Source organism: Equus quagga, chromosome 8 (assembly GCF_021613505.1).
Source record: "Equus quagga isolate Etosha38 chromosome 8, UCLA_HA_Equagga_1.0, whole genome shotgun sequence".
NCBI lineage: Eukaryota > Metazoa > Chordata > Mammalia > Perissodactyla > Equidae > Equus > Equus quagga.
In genome coordinates this window covers 22,673,726-22,692,732 of record NC_060274.1, presented here as the reverse complement: position 1 = coordinate 22,692,732, position 19,007 = coordinate 22,673,726, and the positions used below count along the sequence as shown (strand labels likewise).

At 43.6% G+C, this 19,007-nt stretch overlaps 1 protein-coding gene across 5 annotated transcripts in view; it reads right to left on the bottom strand.

Annotated features, from left to right (window-relative positions):
- The window catches only part of HIVEP2 (HIVEP zinc finger 2), a 183,016-nt gene extending 164,358 nt beyond the window's left edge, over positions 1-18,658 (bottom strand). For 4 of the 5 annotated variants that reach the window (XM_046669002.1, XM_046669005.1, XM_046669004.1 and 1 more), the window contains exon 1: positions 17,759-18,658. The gene's annotated coding sequence lies outside the window, so the exon portion shown is untranslated. Of the gene's footprint in view, positions 1-16,929; positions 17,012-17,758 lie in introns of those variants that run through there. The other variant, XM_046669003.1, reaches the window with a different exon arrangement.
- Between the last annotated feature and the right edge of the window lie 349 nt (positions 18,659-19,007).

Here is a 19,007-nt window from a genome sequence, read left to right as displayed (position 1 = left end):
GTGCTTATCCACTTTAATAGCACTCAAAACTTTCGGCCAGAATGTGTTAAAATGGAAATTACCCATTCATATAAAAATAATGGTGATTTTTAAAGCTTCCCTTATCCTAAATTGCCAGCCTTCCATTTAGTTTCAAACCATAAACCAGATTATAACCATGTGTAATTCTAGAGAAGCAGTGGCTTAAGGTTAATAAAGGTTAAAAATAAGGCCGTAGGTATTGTCTACTCGCCTTTAAATAAACTAAAAGAGCTCAATTTCAGTTTGCAATGAGATTGTCAATTACAAAACAAACTATAGATTCTGTCCTCATGATGAATCAATGTTACAGATGTTATATTGTGTCAACATCTCTAACATCTCAACTAAGCATTATTTCACATCAGAACATGGAATAAAATAGTTAGATCTTTACCAAATGTAAAGTATGGACTTTGGGTGATAATGATGTCTATATAGGTTCATCAATTGGAACAAATGTACCATGCTGATGCAACATTTTGATAGTGCTGGAGGCTATGCTATGGCAGGGGGTGGGGGGTTAGATAGGAAATCTCTGTTCTACTCAATTTTGCTGTGAACCTAATACTGCTCTAAAAAATAAAGTCTATTTTTTTAAAATACGTTGCGGCTGCTGTAAGTATCGTGCTATTTAAAATATGCACTGCTTTGTAACTTGTGGATACACAAGTAAATGAATCTGAAGAATTACAAAGAAATTGCCATCTTGAAGCTTTCAGGAAGTTCACCATCATCCAGGCCTACCCCTTCTTGATAAAGAAGTTAACTTTTAAAAGTTTCCTGAGGGGCTGGCCCTGTGGCTGAGTGGTTAAGTTCGCGTGCTCCGCTGCAGGCGGCCCAGTGTTTCGTTGGTTCGAATCCTGGGCGTGGACATGGCACTGCTCATCAAACCACGCTGAGGCAGCGTCCCACATGCCACAACTAGAAGGACCCACAACAAACAATATGCAACTATTAGGTATTGGGGGGCTTTGGGGAGAAAAAGGGGAAAAATTCAGATCTTTTAAAAAAAAAAGTTTCCTGAAATTTTTTATATGTATTTTAAATGTACATGAGACTTTACAAGTTAATAAATGTTAGTTGTCCTAGCCAGACATTTACTACCTAACAGCAATTTTAAAGGTAACTTTGGTTTCCACTCAAAGGGCTCCAAGCCCCTGGGTACTTTCTCTGTTGTCCTCTTTTCTAAACATCTAAATAACACAAGTGAATATTTTATCACATAATAATATCTTAAACTTGCATAGTTTATTAGTGTTTACCATTTATTTCACACATATTCCTATCCGCACTTGATCAAGAAACAGGCTCAGAGAATACAGGACTAGCACCGAGTATGGACCTCAGATGGGCTTCCTCCAATCTTGCTGAAAAGGAAGGCCAAACCCTTCCCAATCCCATACTCCTTACTCCAAACTAAAACCACTCCTCTGGACTTCATAGGATGCTCTAGGCTTGCTCAGTATAGGGTCCCTCTGCCTGGGAGCACGGGGAGGAGCCTAGGACATAATCACATCCAGCCCTTTCTTTACTTAGCTTGAATACAGCAACTTTTCAACAAGTTCCCTGAGCTTCCCAAACTGTATCAAAGGATTCTTGACTGTAAAAGTGATTACTATGTATCCAATCCTGGTAAATACTTCAGTGGTTTTGTCTCCTGGGTGATCTCACACCATTTTTTTTTCATGTCTTTTTTCCCTTCGTATCAATTATCCTTTTACCCATTAAATCTCTGCAGTGATTCTTGCGTTTTTGATTAGAATGTACTTTTCCTTATTCCTCAAGTCATCTGTCAATGGTAGATTATCAACACTCCACAAACTGCAAGTCACTGGTCACGTACTGTCTAAGCTCCCTCAAAATGTCACTCAAGGTTCACGCTCTCTGGTTTATACTCAATTGCTGATGATGGCACTTGGAAAGAACACAAGAGAGATGAGTAAAAATTATCCTATTTTATAATCTGAATTATGAACTAAATGGAATCAGTATTACCATAAATTCAGTATAAACTGAGGCTACAAAGACCAGTATGATGGCAACAAAATAAATCAACCTGTGAATAAATACATACTTGAAAATATAAACCATAATAGTAAACTATGCATTCTTCAGGTTCCTGGTGCTATTTGCAAATGCGTATCTTTTACATCGTGAAAGAGAACAAATAAACTGTGAAGATAAAAGGATGTTCTGCAGGATAACTTATTTCATACTTTCTCTTTAGAAATTGCTGGAAAATTTCTAAATGCTCCAATTTTGTGCTTTTAAGAACATTATGGGAGTGCACAATTCTAATAAAATATATTATTTCATTCAATGAAAAGGATTGAGACCTGAACTTTCGCAGGTTAATTCTTTTAAAGCTCATTATTTAATTCAGGATTGGTTTCATTTAGAGGTGCAGTTACAATAGGAGAGTCAAGTAAACTGCTGCAGCACCGAGGTGCATCTCCCTGTTTCTGAGGTCCCCGTTCTCTTCCACCAGAGCCTCCACATTTTCTTAAACTCTGCAGAGTCTTCGAGAGCACTTGGCTGGGAAAGACCAACTTGTCCCACAGGCTGGCATCTCTAACAATATTCAGGGCATGCTGAGTTTTTCTTCTCTCATAATATCTGATATTGAGTGTTACTCTTCTCAAATGAGCATTCTACCAATCATTTGTGGTTTTTCCAGAAAACGGGCTCCCAACAAACACAATGACAAAGTCATGAGTCTTCTTTCTCAGGTCCACATCCCATTTCCACCGCACACTGGAGACTGCACTGCTCTCCACAGCCAGTACTTCCCGAATCAGCCCAAAATTAAATATATGAAGCAGAGTCAAAGAAGCCGATAGCTCACTGAGTGAACAGGAATGTACAGGAGTGAAGAGAGAACCATATCACATACACAAACACACACACACACACACACACGAATGAATAAACCTTTCCTAAGAAACCTACCTACCTACATGCTTCACAAGCTTTGGCTCCAGGAAGACCCAGTTCTTACTTCAGGATTTCCAAGCCCCACGATTTTCATTTTCTTACAAACTCCCCCCAAAATTACACAACCTTCTCTTTATCAAGTGGCCCCCAGCACAAATTACTAGTTCCTTGATCTCTTCCAGGATGGGTAACTACACGGAATAACAGCACGCATCACTAAGACAGTCCCAGGACCCACAGGTAGCACAAGGACTGCTCACTCCCTCCTCCAGACGATGACACCTGTCAGGCTCTGGGGAAAGGTCAGTGTGTTCTTCAGATGGAAACACACTGACGTGGTCCTCAAGTATTTAAGAGCACACCCCCCTTCAGCCTCCATCTGTATTTAATATTTCAGAATAGGCTCTCAATAAAGCCTAAATAATAGTAAGTGCTCAGATGGCCTATAATCAATTGTTATTGAAACATCACGGTTCTCACATGCTTTAAAGTGTAATTAAAAATTCATGAACTGCATCAGTTATTTTATTACAATACAGTATTTTTTATTCTCTCCCAGTCTCTCACAAAGTTCTGTGTACTTCTTCAGAGACTAAAACTGGGACTGGAGCTAAATCTAAAATAAGACACCTTCCACAGTGGTTAAAGAAGATTTCCAAGGTCAAAGTCCCTGCTCAGGAAATGATAACTTTTGTTTTACTAATATAGAATTATTAACTCTCAGTTATTGTCTAATATATTGCTTCTGCACATAGGTCCTCTTGTTCTATGAAATGAGTGCCCATTTAGGCATTCACCTCCTTTACTATTCATTATGTAGATTAATAAGCGATCTGTGTAGGCAAATTAAAACAAGGCAGTTTTCTCTTAGATCCTAAAGGCAGTCTAGATCTAAAATAAGAATATTTTTCAAAATTGTTATGAAGATGCACCAAAACTCACTGTCTACTCTCAGGTCTACATAGGCGATATTCCTACAATGAACACGTCTGCACAGAAGTACTTCCCAGCAGTCCGCATCTCCATGTTTAATTAACAGAAAATACAAATTGAAGAAAAGCTTAATTTACTTTATTCTCCAATGGCAACCATTTGAGCTAAACTTCGTGTCAGTATGGCATATCATTTATGAATACGACAAGACCTCCAACAGCAATACATTTATGTTGACTTTATGGTTAAAGTCATCATCCTTGAGACTGCTGGGCTTCTGGGACAAAGAAAGTAATAATAATATGCTAATTCAAAGCCAATGTGTCTCATATGCAAAATATACATACTTCATACTATTTATAAATGACATAGAATTTTCTACATAGAAATTTCCACATATCCTTTTTCTGTTTCATTTCACTTAACTGTGTTTATAAACTTATGGAACTGCCAAAATCAGGAACCAAACTCCGGATCTTTTACAGTACATACGTCCACAGTTACTTATCATCTTAGGTACAAACTCTTTAAGCTGGAATACAGGTCCTTAGACAATATATCCCAACCATTCTACCTTTTTCAACAACATTCACTTAATATGCATTTTATGTTGCCCTCAAATCAGATGCTTCTCTGAGAATACTCTTGACTCTTTCCCACATTGGTACCTCTCAAAACCAAGACCCGTCGAAAGCATCTCCTTCTCCAATGAAATTTCTCGGGATCTCCTCAGCCAGCAGGGACTTTGCACCTTAATAGTTCATATATGCCTCTCCTACGGTACTCAACCTGTTTCTTTTCATTATAGCTTCCTTTGCATAGTTCTTTTCCTCAATATGGTAGATTAGAAAAGTTTTGATGATGAGAAGAGTGAAAAACTCCTCTTTATATTTTATATTCTATCTCTATTTTATGTTCCTATATATCTTATACATGCCAGAATCTCAACAATTATATTTGCTAAAATAGATTTGTATCATATTATTATTCCAACTCTGTTCCAGCTGTAAAAGTCTCAGCAAGCATGTCTAAGGCCTTCTCTGTAAAACTTCTCTAAACCAGTTGGCAAGGGTCTATATTCTGAAGAGTAACTGGAGATAAGCAATTTATTTTTGAGGATTCATAACAAACAATAGCCTGGAGTAAATTTCAGATAGGAACAGCCTTATCCCTAAATAAATTAATAAAATAAAAGTGAAAACTACATAATAAGAGGCCTCGTTGAAGGAACTAGGAATCTTTAGCCTGGAGAAAACACTGCTGAAGGTGAAGATGACAGCCATCTTTAAATAATTGTAGGATTGCCATGCAAGTCAGCGAGCAAACCGGTTCTGGAGAGGACGAGTCTCAGAGTGGAACAGGTCTCCCTAAGAAAGAAGAGGTGTTTAAAGAGAAACTGGATGCAGGCGATCCTCGGCGAGTCGTCCTGAGTGATTTCTCCTCACTCAGCTGGGGATTAAATGATGCCTCGGGTAGTTTTATCTAAGCCTGAAATTCTGTGAAAGGCTTCACATTGCAAAGTGTCCTGTCACCATCTGACAAATCAATGCATCAGATCCTACACTTGAGCAAATTAATCAGCCTCATTTAAATGAGACACTTTAAGAGACGCCCTAAATAAGCCATCACTGCAGTACCACAAATTGGATCAAAGTGACAGAAAGAAGTAAAACTTCTCACAAAAGGCTAAACTGCTACTGAAGATGCAGCCTGCTCAAAACCAAGAGCCGACCCTTCTGGAAAAAGGCCACGGGAAAGGTCACACTGAGAAAGGAAGCAGGCTATTCGCATATTCCAAAAGACCCTCAGAATCCCTTTCTGCGCCTCTCCCCCTCTCCCTGACTCATTTTTTAGAAATACTTACATGTTAGACATAAGAACAGTAGCGGCATAATGTAAAAATTCCTTATGAAATTTAAACAAAAACCAGTTGGCTTAAAGGAGATCACAAATGTTAGGGACACTTAGGCATTCTTTGCTTTTACAGCTAGAAGTGTTAATATAATCAGAACAGACTTCTAAGCCAGGGCAACTTTGTTATTAACTTCAAAATATCTTCTGTTTGCTTCTCATTGCTCCCATCCTATATCACCCATAAGAATATAGGAAGAGAAAGACTAATTATAGGACAATTTCCTCACCATATAAATTCCTGGGATTATTAGCTAAAACGTAAAATTTTCCAGATCAGCTATTAATATCCATCATAACTATTTTCAGACATCATTAGGTTTAACACAAGCAAACTCCTACCAAACATGGCCAAAAAGCACGTGATGACTGAACAAATGTGGAGTTTGTCCATTAGAAAATCTAATCTCCACACTTAGTGTCCAATTATTTGCTATATTCTATACTGTCAGGTGATTTCTTTTAAAAGGTCATTTCGACTCTTCTCAGCCACTCAGCCCATTTTAAAAGCTACACTTGATTAAATCTGGGCACCAAGTTCATCACCAATATTACTCAGGTCATTTGAACAAGTAAACTGATGACAGTTCAAAAACAAATGTCTGTGGATTCCTTTTCTTCTGCTTGAATATGGGTTTAACCATCTCAAAATTTTGTTACACACGCACATCAGTGACCTGCGCAAAATTTAAAAGCACCAGGGGATATCGTAATAAGCTGTGGAGCTACTGACCATTATCTTTGTGAAAACAATTACATATGCCTGTAATAAACTGCATCAATAGCAGTCAATTATCTGAACACTCTTCCAACCTCTGTCACAAACGTATTGCTGTCTATCAGATGTTTTTCAACAATTAACTTATTCTCAAAACTTAGCGTTCCTTCACATCCTAAAAATAGCCCTTTCTCCAATTCTCTTGTGTTATCCTGTTCTGTTCTCAGGAGGTAGGGCAGTGTTATAAACAATGCTTCATTTTTACAGATGAAGAAACAATGAAATATAACAGACGTACAGCCACTTAGCCTGAACCCTTTTGAAAGCCAATAATGAGGCAAGCAATAAACTAGTGGGGTCATGGCTTACCACGGGTCGTTGTGGTGCCATCTGCAGCCCTGGTGTGGGCTCTAATGAGCACATCCTCACAACCAGGGCACAAAAGATATTTGAAATCCTCATTTTACCCAAAAAGACTATATTTCTCCCAACATAAACTTTCACACATGGCAAAGAAATTGAATGACAGGAAAAGAAATTGAATGTTCATAACTCAGGATCTTTCCCTTGCTAAGAGAAACAAGGATTCTTCAAAATGAAAGCATCGGGAGAAGAAAGAAAAATAAAGTTTGATAATGGTTGATGGCTAGTTAGAAGCTGAACTTCCCATGACCTATCTGCCATGGGTTGGGGCCAGCCACCAGGACTGTGCCATGGGGCAACTGCTGAGTGGCAAACACACATTTCATCACTTGCTTCAAATGAGAGGAAAGGATTCACTTCAGCCTTTGCTCCTTCCTTCATTTTTCTTTGCCTTCATAGAGCAAGGATCTGTAATGGAGGAAAGGAATACACTCCCTGTTTATGCCGAATTTATCCAAGCAGGCCCACCAAGAAACAACTCTTTCTCAAAGCCACACCCATGAGCAGTGACCGCCTTCACACAGCATGCCTTCTCAGAGCACCAGAACAAAACACACCCAAAGAAAACTCCTCTACAGAGGAATCCCGGTTCAACTGTAAACTTCCCTGCCCAACCGTGGGCAAAAGTACCCCAAGATGGCTCCAAGATTCACGTGTTGAAAAAACAAACGTCATGCGCAGCACCCTGGGAGCCCCGACCATGGCTGCAAGAAGCGCTCGCGATTGCTGGGCTTCCCGGAGGACATCTTCAAAAGCTGAGGAAGCACCTAAGGGTGCACAGATTGAGGGATGTGGCTACTGAAGCAAAGACTAGCCAGGACTTCACCCTCACTCGGCTCTGACGACCGCCCCATCTTACAGTGGGTCAAAATGTCTCTGTTTTCACCAGTTAGACTGTAAGCTTCTTGACAGTTACGACTTTAAATATTCACCAAATCTAGATTGCACACCTACTGTGCACCATGCACTGGCTTTACCACATTTTTGGGACAGTATAAACCATCCTAATCCACTAGAAATTTTATAACAAAAAACAGTAAGAAAAATTTAAAAATCATTTAAATAGTATTAAAAATATACATTCCAAATATAAGCTGTGGCAATCTCTTCACTTTGAAAGGCTTAAAATGCGTTTTACAATAAAATGCGTCATTTGTAAACCATTTTTCTCTTCCCCAGGAAAAAACAACCAGGACCTGATTCTACAGGTTATGAAAGGTCATAATGCTGAACCATAAAGAGGAATTTAAAGAAAACTAGTGCTATAATATTCAGTTACATAAAACTCTAAACTCGGGGGGTGTGTGTGTGTGTGTGTGTGTATATATATACATATATAAAGACAGAATCTCTAAGTCTCTTCAAAAACTGCCTTACTATGAAAAATAGATAGATAGATATAACAAATGGGATATTTTCACTAGTGGTTTAATAAGTTTTGCCATGCTTCCTTGTTATTTGGGTTGAGATACCCAATATTAAAGTAGAGATTTCTAAAAATACTGCAAAGTAATGCAATTACTGAATTTGCCATAAAACATTTCTAAATTGGTCCACTGGAAGGTATACGCCATGAGGGCAGAGATCTTTTCCTTTTTTTTTTTTTACTATTTGGTTCACCAGTGAATCCCCACTATCTAGAACAGCACCTTTTCCAGAGCAGGTGCTTAATAAATCTTTGTTAAACTAATAAATGTTTAAAAGGCAGCAGTCCCACAAATACTCCAGTTGTGTCTCCTAGGAAAGCCCAAGGGCCCACGAGTAAACAGTGCTCTCCTGCGCTTGAGATTTACGAACAAGTTCAAGTTGGGTAATTCAGGCCCCAAAGGCTATTTTTAGACCAAAAACTCCAGAAGGATGATCCACAGAGAACCAGAGAATTTTAGTGCACTTCAGTAGGGTAGCACCAGCTGAGCTAAGTGAGAAACGCCCCGAACTTTCACTGGCATTTCCATTTGTTAAAAACATGTGCATTCTGACATCGTTTCTGAAACCATTTCAATCAAGAGTTTAATAGACCATTTGAAAATGTGTAAGTAATACTTTACTGTCACAACAATTTGAGGTCTCTTGTGGTTTTCTTCTGTTCTAATCCCTTCCTAATAACCACCATAGCTACTAGGTATTAAACATCGACCATATGCTCATTGAGATCAGCACGCACACTCTCATAAAAGGTTCACAATGCCCCTTAAACAGATATTATCACCCTCCTTTGTAACCTCCAGGAGACGAAGTAACTTTCCAAAATTCCCCCAGCTGGTAGTAAAGCTGGAATTCACCCTGTTCTGTCTGACTTCAAATCCAGGCTCTTAGCCCCTCGGCTCCCCATGCATCCCCACTGGTAGATATGCATAAACTTCCAGGCGAAAACACTGTGCTAATTAATAAAAATGGCTGGCAATTTAATTTCTTAGCTTTTGAAATAACTTTGATGTTTAACCATTGCTTATGATGCAGAGAATGGTGAAAATACCAAATGTTTTTGGAGCTAATAGCCCTGAGTTCAAATCTTGCTTCACTATTGACTATCAGAGCGCCCCTGCAAAGACCATGAAACTTTTCTGAGTCTCGGTGTCCTCAGGGGCAGACACAAAGATAACCAGACAAAATCTCCTCGGGGTCGTTACTGGAGAGTGCCTGGTATGGAGCCTGGCACAGAAAAAGTGCCCTTTAAGCCTAAATCCCCTTCCTTCTAACAGATAAACTGACGCTGTGCTGATTTTATGTGTTTAGTTCATCCTTGTAATACCATAGTTACCGAATATAGTGACACTGCATTCTCTATAACTACAAAGTCGAATTTATAAAGTGATAGATTATGAGTTGGAAGACGCTTTTGATGCCATCTGTTCCAATCCTTTCCATTTCCAGATGAAGTCTAGAGAGTTTAAATAACTTGTTCCCAAGTTTTTACAGAAAGTTAACTGCAAAGACACAACCAGACCTTACGTCCCTCCACCCCCACTTCCACCGCACCCCCCATCTTGCCTCACATTACACAGGCATGGCAACGCATGCAATTTTCAGACAATTAAGCAGTATAAAATAACCTCGGTCTAATTACATCCAATTAACAAGCCAAATTAGTGTTTCATATGTACACTATTAAACTAGTTGTCTGGCTTCCAAAAGAAATAAAACGCTGTTTCAAATGAATCTCGCATCTTAGTGAACAAAGTCACTCACAATTTAAATTACCTTTCCTATAATCTTCTTTATATGGAATTAGAACTAATCTCCATTTTAAAAGAATACTTTCTGCAACTATCAGGATGAGAATTCATGCTGTATTTTAAGTATCAAAATTTTCTTTCTCATTGAGCACACAATTTTCTAAGATTAGTGTATGTGTGTGCACATGCATGTCTACACACGTGCATGCCTAGAGGTCCCTAAGCATACACAGATGAGGGTGTGTCTGCATTTGCCTACTGCCTAGTTTCAGAAGTCCCACCTTTCTGTGGGGTTCTGAGATCAAGTGAATCTGCCACAATGCAAATAATAAGAGCTTCGCTGATCTCCTGCTTTCTTTTTCAGAGAAAATGAAACCAGCAAATAAATCTTTGTCAAAAAAAGCAGTGCCTTTCAAATACACTGCCTTACACACTCTGTCTAGTATCGTCAGCATTTAGGTACAACTGGGTATCAATTAAAAAGCAGTATTCTAATGAACCATGAAATGAATCATCTATCCATTCCTTAAATATTTACACCTAAAAATATAAATACCTTGTAATTTTAAGTACAATCACTTTTATAAGTTGGTGTTTAACGGTTAACTTTCACTACTAATGTTCATGAATATTGTCTGGAGTAAAATGTTTCACAGCACATTCAAAAATAATGCAGCACTATACTTAAATGTAGTTCAAACTCACAATCTGCCACACATATTTGGCCATGTTTATCAAAATAGTTTAATCTCTTTTGCTATTTACTATTTTGGAAGATGTCCATTAACAAGATGAAAGAATTCATATCATCATGCGGTAGTGTCAACCTTCATTACTTCTCTTTGGGGCATCACAGCAATTTAATCTCCTCCTTCCCACCAAGCTATCCATCCTTCTAAACACATGCTTAAAAACCTTGAGTGAAGTCCAGCTTCCTTGAGAGGGCTTCCCAGCCCCACATGATCTGGAACTCATGTCCCTTTCCAGGTTGACAATACTCCTTCTCTCCCCTGGTACTATAACCACGCCCCACGGCTCCAGATCAAATTATGCTGGGCCCCTCCCTTCCCTCTTAGAATTTACTGAAGTTCTACTCAATCTGCAAGGCCTCTAACCAACACCACTTCTTCCCAAAAAGGCCCCAAAACCTTTCTCGTTGGAAAACCATGCCTCCCCGTATTCTCTACTTTCACCTGTAAGTTTTAATAAAGTTACTAAGAAGCCATATGTCTTCTCCAGACTGTAAAATCCTTGAAGTCGGGGATCACCATCTTTTCTCTCTCAGTTTCTCGTTCTGACCCCGAGTCTGACTCCAGAGCCCAAGCTTGTAACTCCTACATAAGCTGACTCTTTCTGCCACCTAAATTGAATTTTCTATATTATATAAATTTTAAAACAGGGAGCAAATTAATTAAATGACACAGTTGACAAAATGGAATATGAGTCCAAGATTGCATAAAACAATGTTATTTTCACTAAGGTCTTTTTCTTCTCTTTTCCTTCATACTCTTTTGTGTTACACTCACCCCTAATCACATGGAAAGTAAAAAATCAGACCTAAATTTTTCCAAAGGTCTTGATATTTGCAATCATGTAGAGAAATTATCTGGGGAACTGAATGTTTCGCTAGCTGTTTAGAAACACATAGATCCAGCTCACACAGAGTTCTAAAGATTAATTGGTTACTTCACACAGCGACCTTGTAAAGACTTCTGAATTGGTAGTTATCCATTAATTGAATTAATGATGCCGACCAATTTAGCTAACTGGAGCCCAAATAGGTATTTTTCAAAACCTAAATTATTTATTCTTCAAAGGAAAATTTACCTGTAAATAATACATAGCTAACCTATAACTAAACCCCTCTAACAGAAGTCAGCACACAGAATCAAACAAACTTCCAGGAGGCCGGGGCCACTGCTGTGGAGTCCTGTGAAGAGACACGTGTTATACATAAGCCTCCTCTAACTTCTAGGTCCTGCCCCCTAAAATTCCCCCTCCAACAATCAGTCTATAACATGGAAAACAGTAGGGACATCATATGTATGCCAGTCCCCATGTATGCCAGGTTAGACAATCATGCATGTGGTCAACCTGCCCATATGGTCTGGCCTCACCTTGCATCACCTCTCTTGTCATCTGCCCTCTAGCCCCACTGGCTTGCTTCCAACTCCTCAAAACACTGTACATTCTCCAACCTCACAGCATTTGTATTATTCCCTCTTCGTACAATGCTCTTCCTCCCCCCACCTACCTTTTTCCACTTGACTCTTACTTATCCTTCAGTCTCAGCTCAAACATCACCTCCTCAGAGAGGTCTCTTTTTCACCCCCAGACAGGGGTGATATACCCCTTATTACATAGTCCTTTATGTTTCTTCCATAGCACTCATAACAAATCTGGCTTTACACAGATTAGTTCATCTCATGATTAATATCTGTCAACCCCACTAGATTAGAAGCTCCTTTTCTGGTCTGAATCATCATTACACCTTTCGTGTCTAGCACAAGGCCTGACCCACAGTAAGTGCTTGTTGAAGGAAGGAATGAATAAATTGTACTGCTCAATGATGCCTGGGGCACCTATCATACTACCCCAAAGACAGGACTAAAATTATAAGTGAGTGACAAGTCAAAAATGCTGGTTGGCCCTGAGTACTTCCTGACCTGACATCCAATCATCTTGTGACCCAGAAGTGGCAGGTCAAACCCCACCTGCTTTCTGCCTAGAATCGTCTTCAGGCACACAAACATCATTTTCCTCTCTTCTCTCCAAAGCACCTTCTTCAAATATGTCTAAATAGACTCCAAATTTTATGCTGAGAGAAAATCTAAAGTTACGGAAACTTGTAGACTATATCACATGTCATAGTTAATATCTCAAATGATGAGTAATGGGAGTATATTTTAAGATTAGCACATATTTGGCCCAGAACAACAATGACACAAATTACCAAGCAGCTGGGATTTTATTCTAAAGCCGTCTTGAAGACAATATACACCTACGTCCAGCATCCATAGTCACCTCAGAGAAGCCGAAGATTGCACAAGATCAAGTAAGCTAGGTTGCACACTTGCACACGAAAGCTTGTGAATTGTGGCACAATAACAGATCAAGTGTTCAAATATTTTTCCAAATTCCTCAGAGCCATCTCATAGCTACAAATACTGATTTGTAGCCTCCTCTTTTAGATTGCCATAAACAGCACGCAGAGAGCCATGCTTCTGGCTGTGATCAAACACCAGGCACAAACAGAAAGTTACAGCGCGTACAACGTCCTTCAAAGAAGCACAATCTCATTTTCATAAAGTTTCCCATTTCCCCTCAATTTTCTGCGTTCATCCACGGCTTCAAACATTAAGTGGCCTCACTGGAACATTCACTAAAGTTTTACTTAAGATTGATGAAGGCTCTGCCTGTGTGGTTACAGCAAACCCAGACATGCTCGATGGTCTGAAGTTCCTCATGAAACCTAAAATCCATACGGGTGAATTAGCAAACTTCCTCTGCTCCTTTTTATGCTATCACTTTAAAAAGCTGCAACACTTACATACCAAGTTTTAGGCAAAATATGGATTCACAGGAATTCATATCTAGATTCATTAGCTAAAAGCATATCAGTGGAATTTCCAAGCAGAGATTTAAACTGTGAACCATTTCTCCACCTACAGGACTACTGCATAGACCAAGACAGAGTTCTGTCGATGCTAACTAGGAACCAAAATGTGGAAGCAGGATTGATTTGTAACAGACTTAGGTGATCAGTGGCCAGTCTGATCCACGACCATCCATCCAGTTGATCGTAGCCTCTTCTCCCTTACTATAAAAGGTACCACATCAGATGTTAAATTACTCCACATTCTCATGGATTCTGCTTTTCACCCATACCTATTTTCTACAGGTCTTTAAAACTGCTTTTCCTACGTTGACGCTTTCAGATTAACTTCAGTTAATTACTGATGAGCCAAAAATCTAAAACCAACACACGTAAGAGTACTTGTTATCTGTTGCTGTTGAAATAAGCCCTGCTGTAAAAAACAAAGCAGGCAAATTCTTAAATGAAGATACTTCATTTTAATTTGAATCAGCATAAAAGATTCAACCTGGTTTTCTGAATAGTGACAAGGTGCCAGGAGCTCAAGCAGACACACGTACCATTATTCCACAATGAATAAACACCTGCATACATGTTGTCTGTTTTGTTTTCATAGTAACAAGAACATTTACAAACACATCTCATGTAAAATGATCAATCAAAAGATTCTGCTGGCTAATCTTTCCATGTAGTCAATTAGCATAATTTCATTATGTGATAATATACACAGAGTAAATGAATTTTCACATTCCACATTTACAGAATTATAGAAATGTTTTCTCTACTTTGATCTTATTTTTCCAAAGACCTCCACAAGGATCTAGCCAGTTAAAAAACAGTTAAATTTTAAATTTGTAATATCATTAATACTCTACCATTCCCAAAATTGTCCCCAAATCAATTTCACATCAACATCACTGTAAATGCCTCACATAAACATAAGCAGTCTCTAATGAAGCCGGCCACATAAACACAATCACCATAGCAGAATACATAGATGCCAACAAGCAAATTTTCTTTTATACCTGAGCTATGTTCAAAGAAAAAACACACAATTTTCAAAAGATCCATCACTGCAATATAACATTTTTCTGTATACAAGAAGTATACTGCATATTTCAAACCTAGTGGTCAAAGGGGATTATGACACTTGAAGCACACTATCATTAAGTGGATGTTGGTAAATCCCTTTCACCTCAAAATAAAAAATCAGAGTTCTCATCTGGTACCATGACTTCTTAGCGTTCCACAGGAATTTTGCCTTAAGAATGAAAATGATATCCATTTTACTCACATGGAGGGCATTACTGTCTTGATAAACTATCTGGCCTATATCCTAAAAATCAAACCCAATCTACTCATTACACAAACTACTTGGTTAAAATTTTGCTCTGACACACTTATAAGGTGAAAAAGCACAAGACATTTGCAGATTCTAATATATATGTAATATATACTATCTATTACATATAATATATATGCAAATATTGAAAATACTTTGGTTTGCTCAAGGACAACTATCACCAAATATTACTATATCGCTGGAGGAAATGTTTCTAATAAAGTTAAATGGTCTTCTTCTAGGAGGACAGATCATTGCAAATTTAATTAAAATAGATCTTATTAATATTTCAAGTAATTTCTGGGCTTGACTATGCACTACAAAAGAAACAACTGTACTGAGAGAAAAATCAATAGCCCTTGACTAGAGCTCTGAGCCTGCTAGAAAAATGCAGTTCTCTTGTGAATTATGAGGTCTAGCCTTTGGGAGTGGGGGAGAGGACCAATATTCATTTGGAGGTAAACTGAGTTATTTTTAAAATGGCAAAACGGGAAGGAGAAAAATCAGTTCAAATTTTCCATTATAATGAAAGTACCGGAAACAAGCCTTCTGAGGTTCGTTTCAGGCCTAAGCAACTGTGCAGAGAATAAGGCTTTTGTACTGTCAGTTGCACACGCAGCTTCCTGTGTGAATTCTAAGCCATTACAGGTGTCCCAAGGCCTCCCGTGAAACCTATTATCAGGGGATTCCTCCGTCGCCCTCAAAGCCATCCCCACTGCCGGCCACCCAGCACACATGGCCCGTCTGCTCCAAGCGCCTTGATTAAGGACCCTCTCTCTTCTCCGCGCCCCGAGGCTGAAGCACCCACTTCCCTCGGCGCAGCTGTAAAAGCTTTCCCATTAGAGGACTCCTTCCTGCAGTCCTTTTGAGTTAGAGGCTTTCAAGTCAGAGAGGAGAGGAGCCACTTGAAGTAAACCCTCCTTCCCCTCCTCTTTCACCCCACTGGGAGCCACGTCCCTGAAGGACACCACCAAGGGACGCTTCCTGACCTTCTATCCCCTCACCCAGTTTGGGCTGGGAGGGCTGGGGTCGCCTTTTCCCCTGTCCTCTGCTGCACTGGATGTGTTATGTAAGAGGGACAGAACGCGGGAGGCACATGCGTATAAAGCGCACCGATCTGTGATAACAGCTGGGGTGGCAGAGCCGATCCGGAGTCTCCCCACCGAATACGACAGACACCACACACATCAGCCCCCCACCCCCCGACACACACACACACATACAGCCGTGTTTTCCTGTCTCACCCCTACCAGCACCAGACGCACAGAATGGAAAGGGGGGGAGGCGTGGAGGGAGGTGAGAGAGGAGGAGCAGCGGCAGCCGCACATCTGCTTTGATAGCAGCCGGCGGAGCCGCCGCGGCACAGAGCCCCTTGTTAACCCCCTTCCTGTGGCTGCACCACGTCATGGAACATTCCCGGAACGGGCCAACGTTCCACCCACTTCAGGGAACAGACATAAAGGCGCAGACCCAGCTCCCCACAGTGCACAGCCCAAACACACATGTCCCTTCCCGGTGCCCGGGCAGACGCACAGACGAACACGCATGCAAACCGCCCCCACCCGTCTCCGCGCGCCCCCGGCCGGCCCGCGGCGCCGGGAGCCGCTCTGCGGCCGCTGCACCCGCAAGGCGAGGGCGCCTCCGCCTGAACCTTCCATCGAGACAGCCCCTCCGTCCTCGCTTCCTTCCTTCCTTCCTTCCTTCCTTCTTCCTTCCTTCCTTCCTTCCTCGCTCGGCAGGAGAAAGAGCCCCCGAAATGCCGACAGCCAGCGCCTCCGCTGCGCTCGCTCGGCCGCAGGCCGGCGGCCCGGCCCTCGCGCCGCCCTCCCGCCGCCGCCGCCCCCGACCCGCACGGCGCGGCCCCCTCCCCCGCTACCTGACGACGGCGGCCGCGGCAGCCGCAGCGGTGGCCGGGCGGTGCGCGCCGGTGCACGTCCCTCATTAGCACCCAGCACATTCCTGCCGCCGGCGCTCCCGCGCGCCCCCTCCCCCCAGGACATTACGCAAAGCAGCCTCCCCTCATCTGCATAGAGCCTCGGCCAGGGTATTCCCCGCGTTTCCCAACGCGCCCGACCCCCTCCCGAGGTCTCCCCCCTCCCCGCCCCCTCCGACCCTCACCCGCGGGAGCCCGGGCAGGGGCCGGGGGCGCGCGCCGGAGGGGCGATGGGGTCCGGCGGGGGCGATCGGGATAAAGTGAAACAAGCTCCTCATTGCTACAGGAGGCAGGAAAAACGCAGCGCCGGGGCCACTTACCGCGCCGAGGACCCTCGGTTCCCGCCGCTCCGCTCTCCCAAATGGTCGGTCCGCCCTCCGCGCACCCCAAGGCTGCACCCCGCACCCCAAAGTCGAGACGTGTAGGAATATTGTTAAGAGCCAGGAGCCCCTCCAAGTTGCTCCGGGCTCCTGGGAGCTTCAACGTCCAAGACACAACTTGGCCAAGACTTGTGCCACGGTCCCCGAAGATGTTTCGGTGGAGACCCTCCTCCGGCGGGGAGAGACGCGCTCGGCGGCGCCCCGCTCGCCGCCTCTCCACCCCCTCACCTCCAGCCCGCCTCCCGCCGGCCGCCCGCCCCCGGGCCGCGAGCCCCTCGGGCGGCTGTCAGCTCCCGGCCGCCGCCGGGTGACAGGGGCGGGAGGAGGGCGCGACGCGGCGGCCCGAGCCCGAGCGGGCGAGGGGGATCCTCGCAGCAGCGGCGGCCGCTCACCTGGAAAGTCACCGCTGAGAAGGAGGAGGAGGAGGAAGAGTGGGGAGAGGAGGAGGGGGAGGAAACCCCCCTGGTGCCCTTGTTCTCGCTGCCGCGGCGGCCGCTCCTCGCCAAGGCTGAGCGTGTCTGGTGGGGGGTGTCTGGTAGCATTTCCTTAAGGACAGAGGGAGGGCGGGCGCGGAGGGAGGGAAGAGATCCCGACCGCCTGCCCGGGCTCCTCTTTCCTCTATTTATTTTTCTGACACTGTACGGCGATGGGCCCGGGGCAGGGGCCGCCGGGCTCGCGAGGGAGCCGCGAGGCCCGGGCCGCAGCAGTGTGCGTGCGGGAGCCGCAGCGGCCGCCTCCCCTCCCGGGCTGTGGACGCACCGGGTTATTCCTGGCAGCGCCTCCCCGAACAGAAGTTACTAGGAGGAGTGCGCGGCGAGGGCGGGCGCGGGGAGAGGCGGGGGGAGGGAGGGAGGAAGAGGGAGAGACTCAGCCAGCGACGTCATCGGATCCCCCAGCGCGTCCCTAGGAGGGAGGCTGAACCAGAAAAACCAGTCTGGAGCCGGCGAGCGCGAGAGGGATGTGCGGCGCGCCGGGCGGCCGGAGAGGGAGGCGGCCGGGAGGGCAGGGCCGGGCCCCGCCGCGGCCGCTCCGGGCGGGAAGATCGCGGCCGCGGTCACGCTCCCTCGGATCGGGGAACTCCCCCGAGAGCCGGTCTCTACTCGTCATGCAAAAAAAAAAAAAAGACTTGGGCGTCTCTAGGAGCCCGAGAACTTCCTTCAGGGATGTGAAATCTCCTCCCCGCCCCCCATCTTCCCCATTTCCCGTATAACCGTTCCCTGTGTTGATGACAAACGGAATTACTGAATATTTAGGATGGTCATGATTTTGTCCGTGGACCTCTGATCCCTTTCCTCGCTCTCGCCCTCGGCTCTACTCACGGTTATGTTATCGGTCAACAGAAACAAAATCAGACTGTAGCTCCTGGCTGCGCTTCTCGAGCTGTGCCAAGCGTTTTACTAGCACTTTCCGTGCCCCTGCGGAAGCACGAACTTTTCAGGCGCTCGAAAGGCCCCCATTGCCTCCCCTGGGGTCGCTCGCCAGGGCGCCGCGGGCGCACCCAGCTCGGGGAACGCGGCCCGCCCTCGCCGGGGTATTCAAATCGGGGTGGGCAGCAGCGCAGGGTGCAGCTGCCGGCTTCCTGGTGGGCCGTGCCGGGGCCCGGGGCGGGCCGCCGCCTCCAGCCCGCGCGCTGCCCTCTCC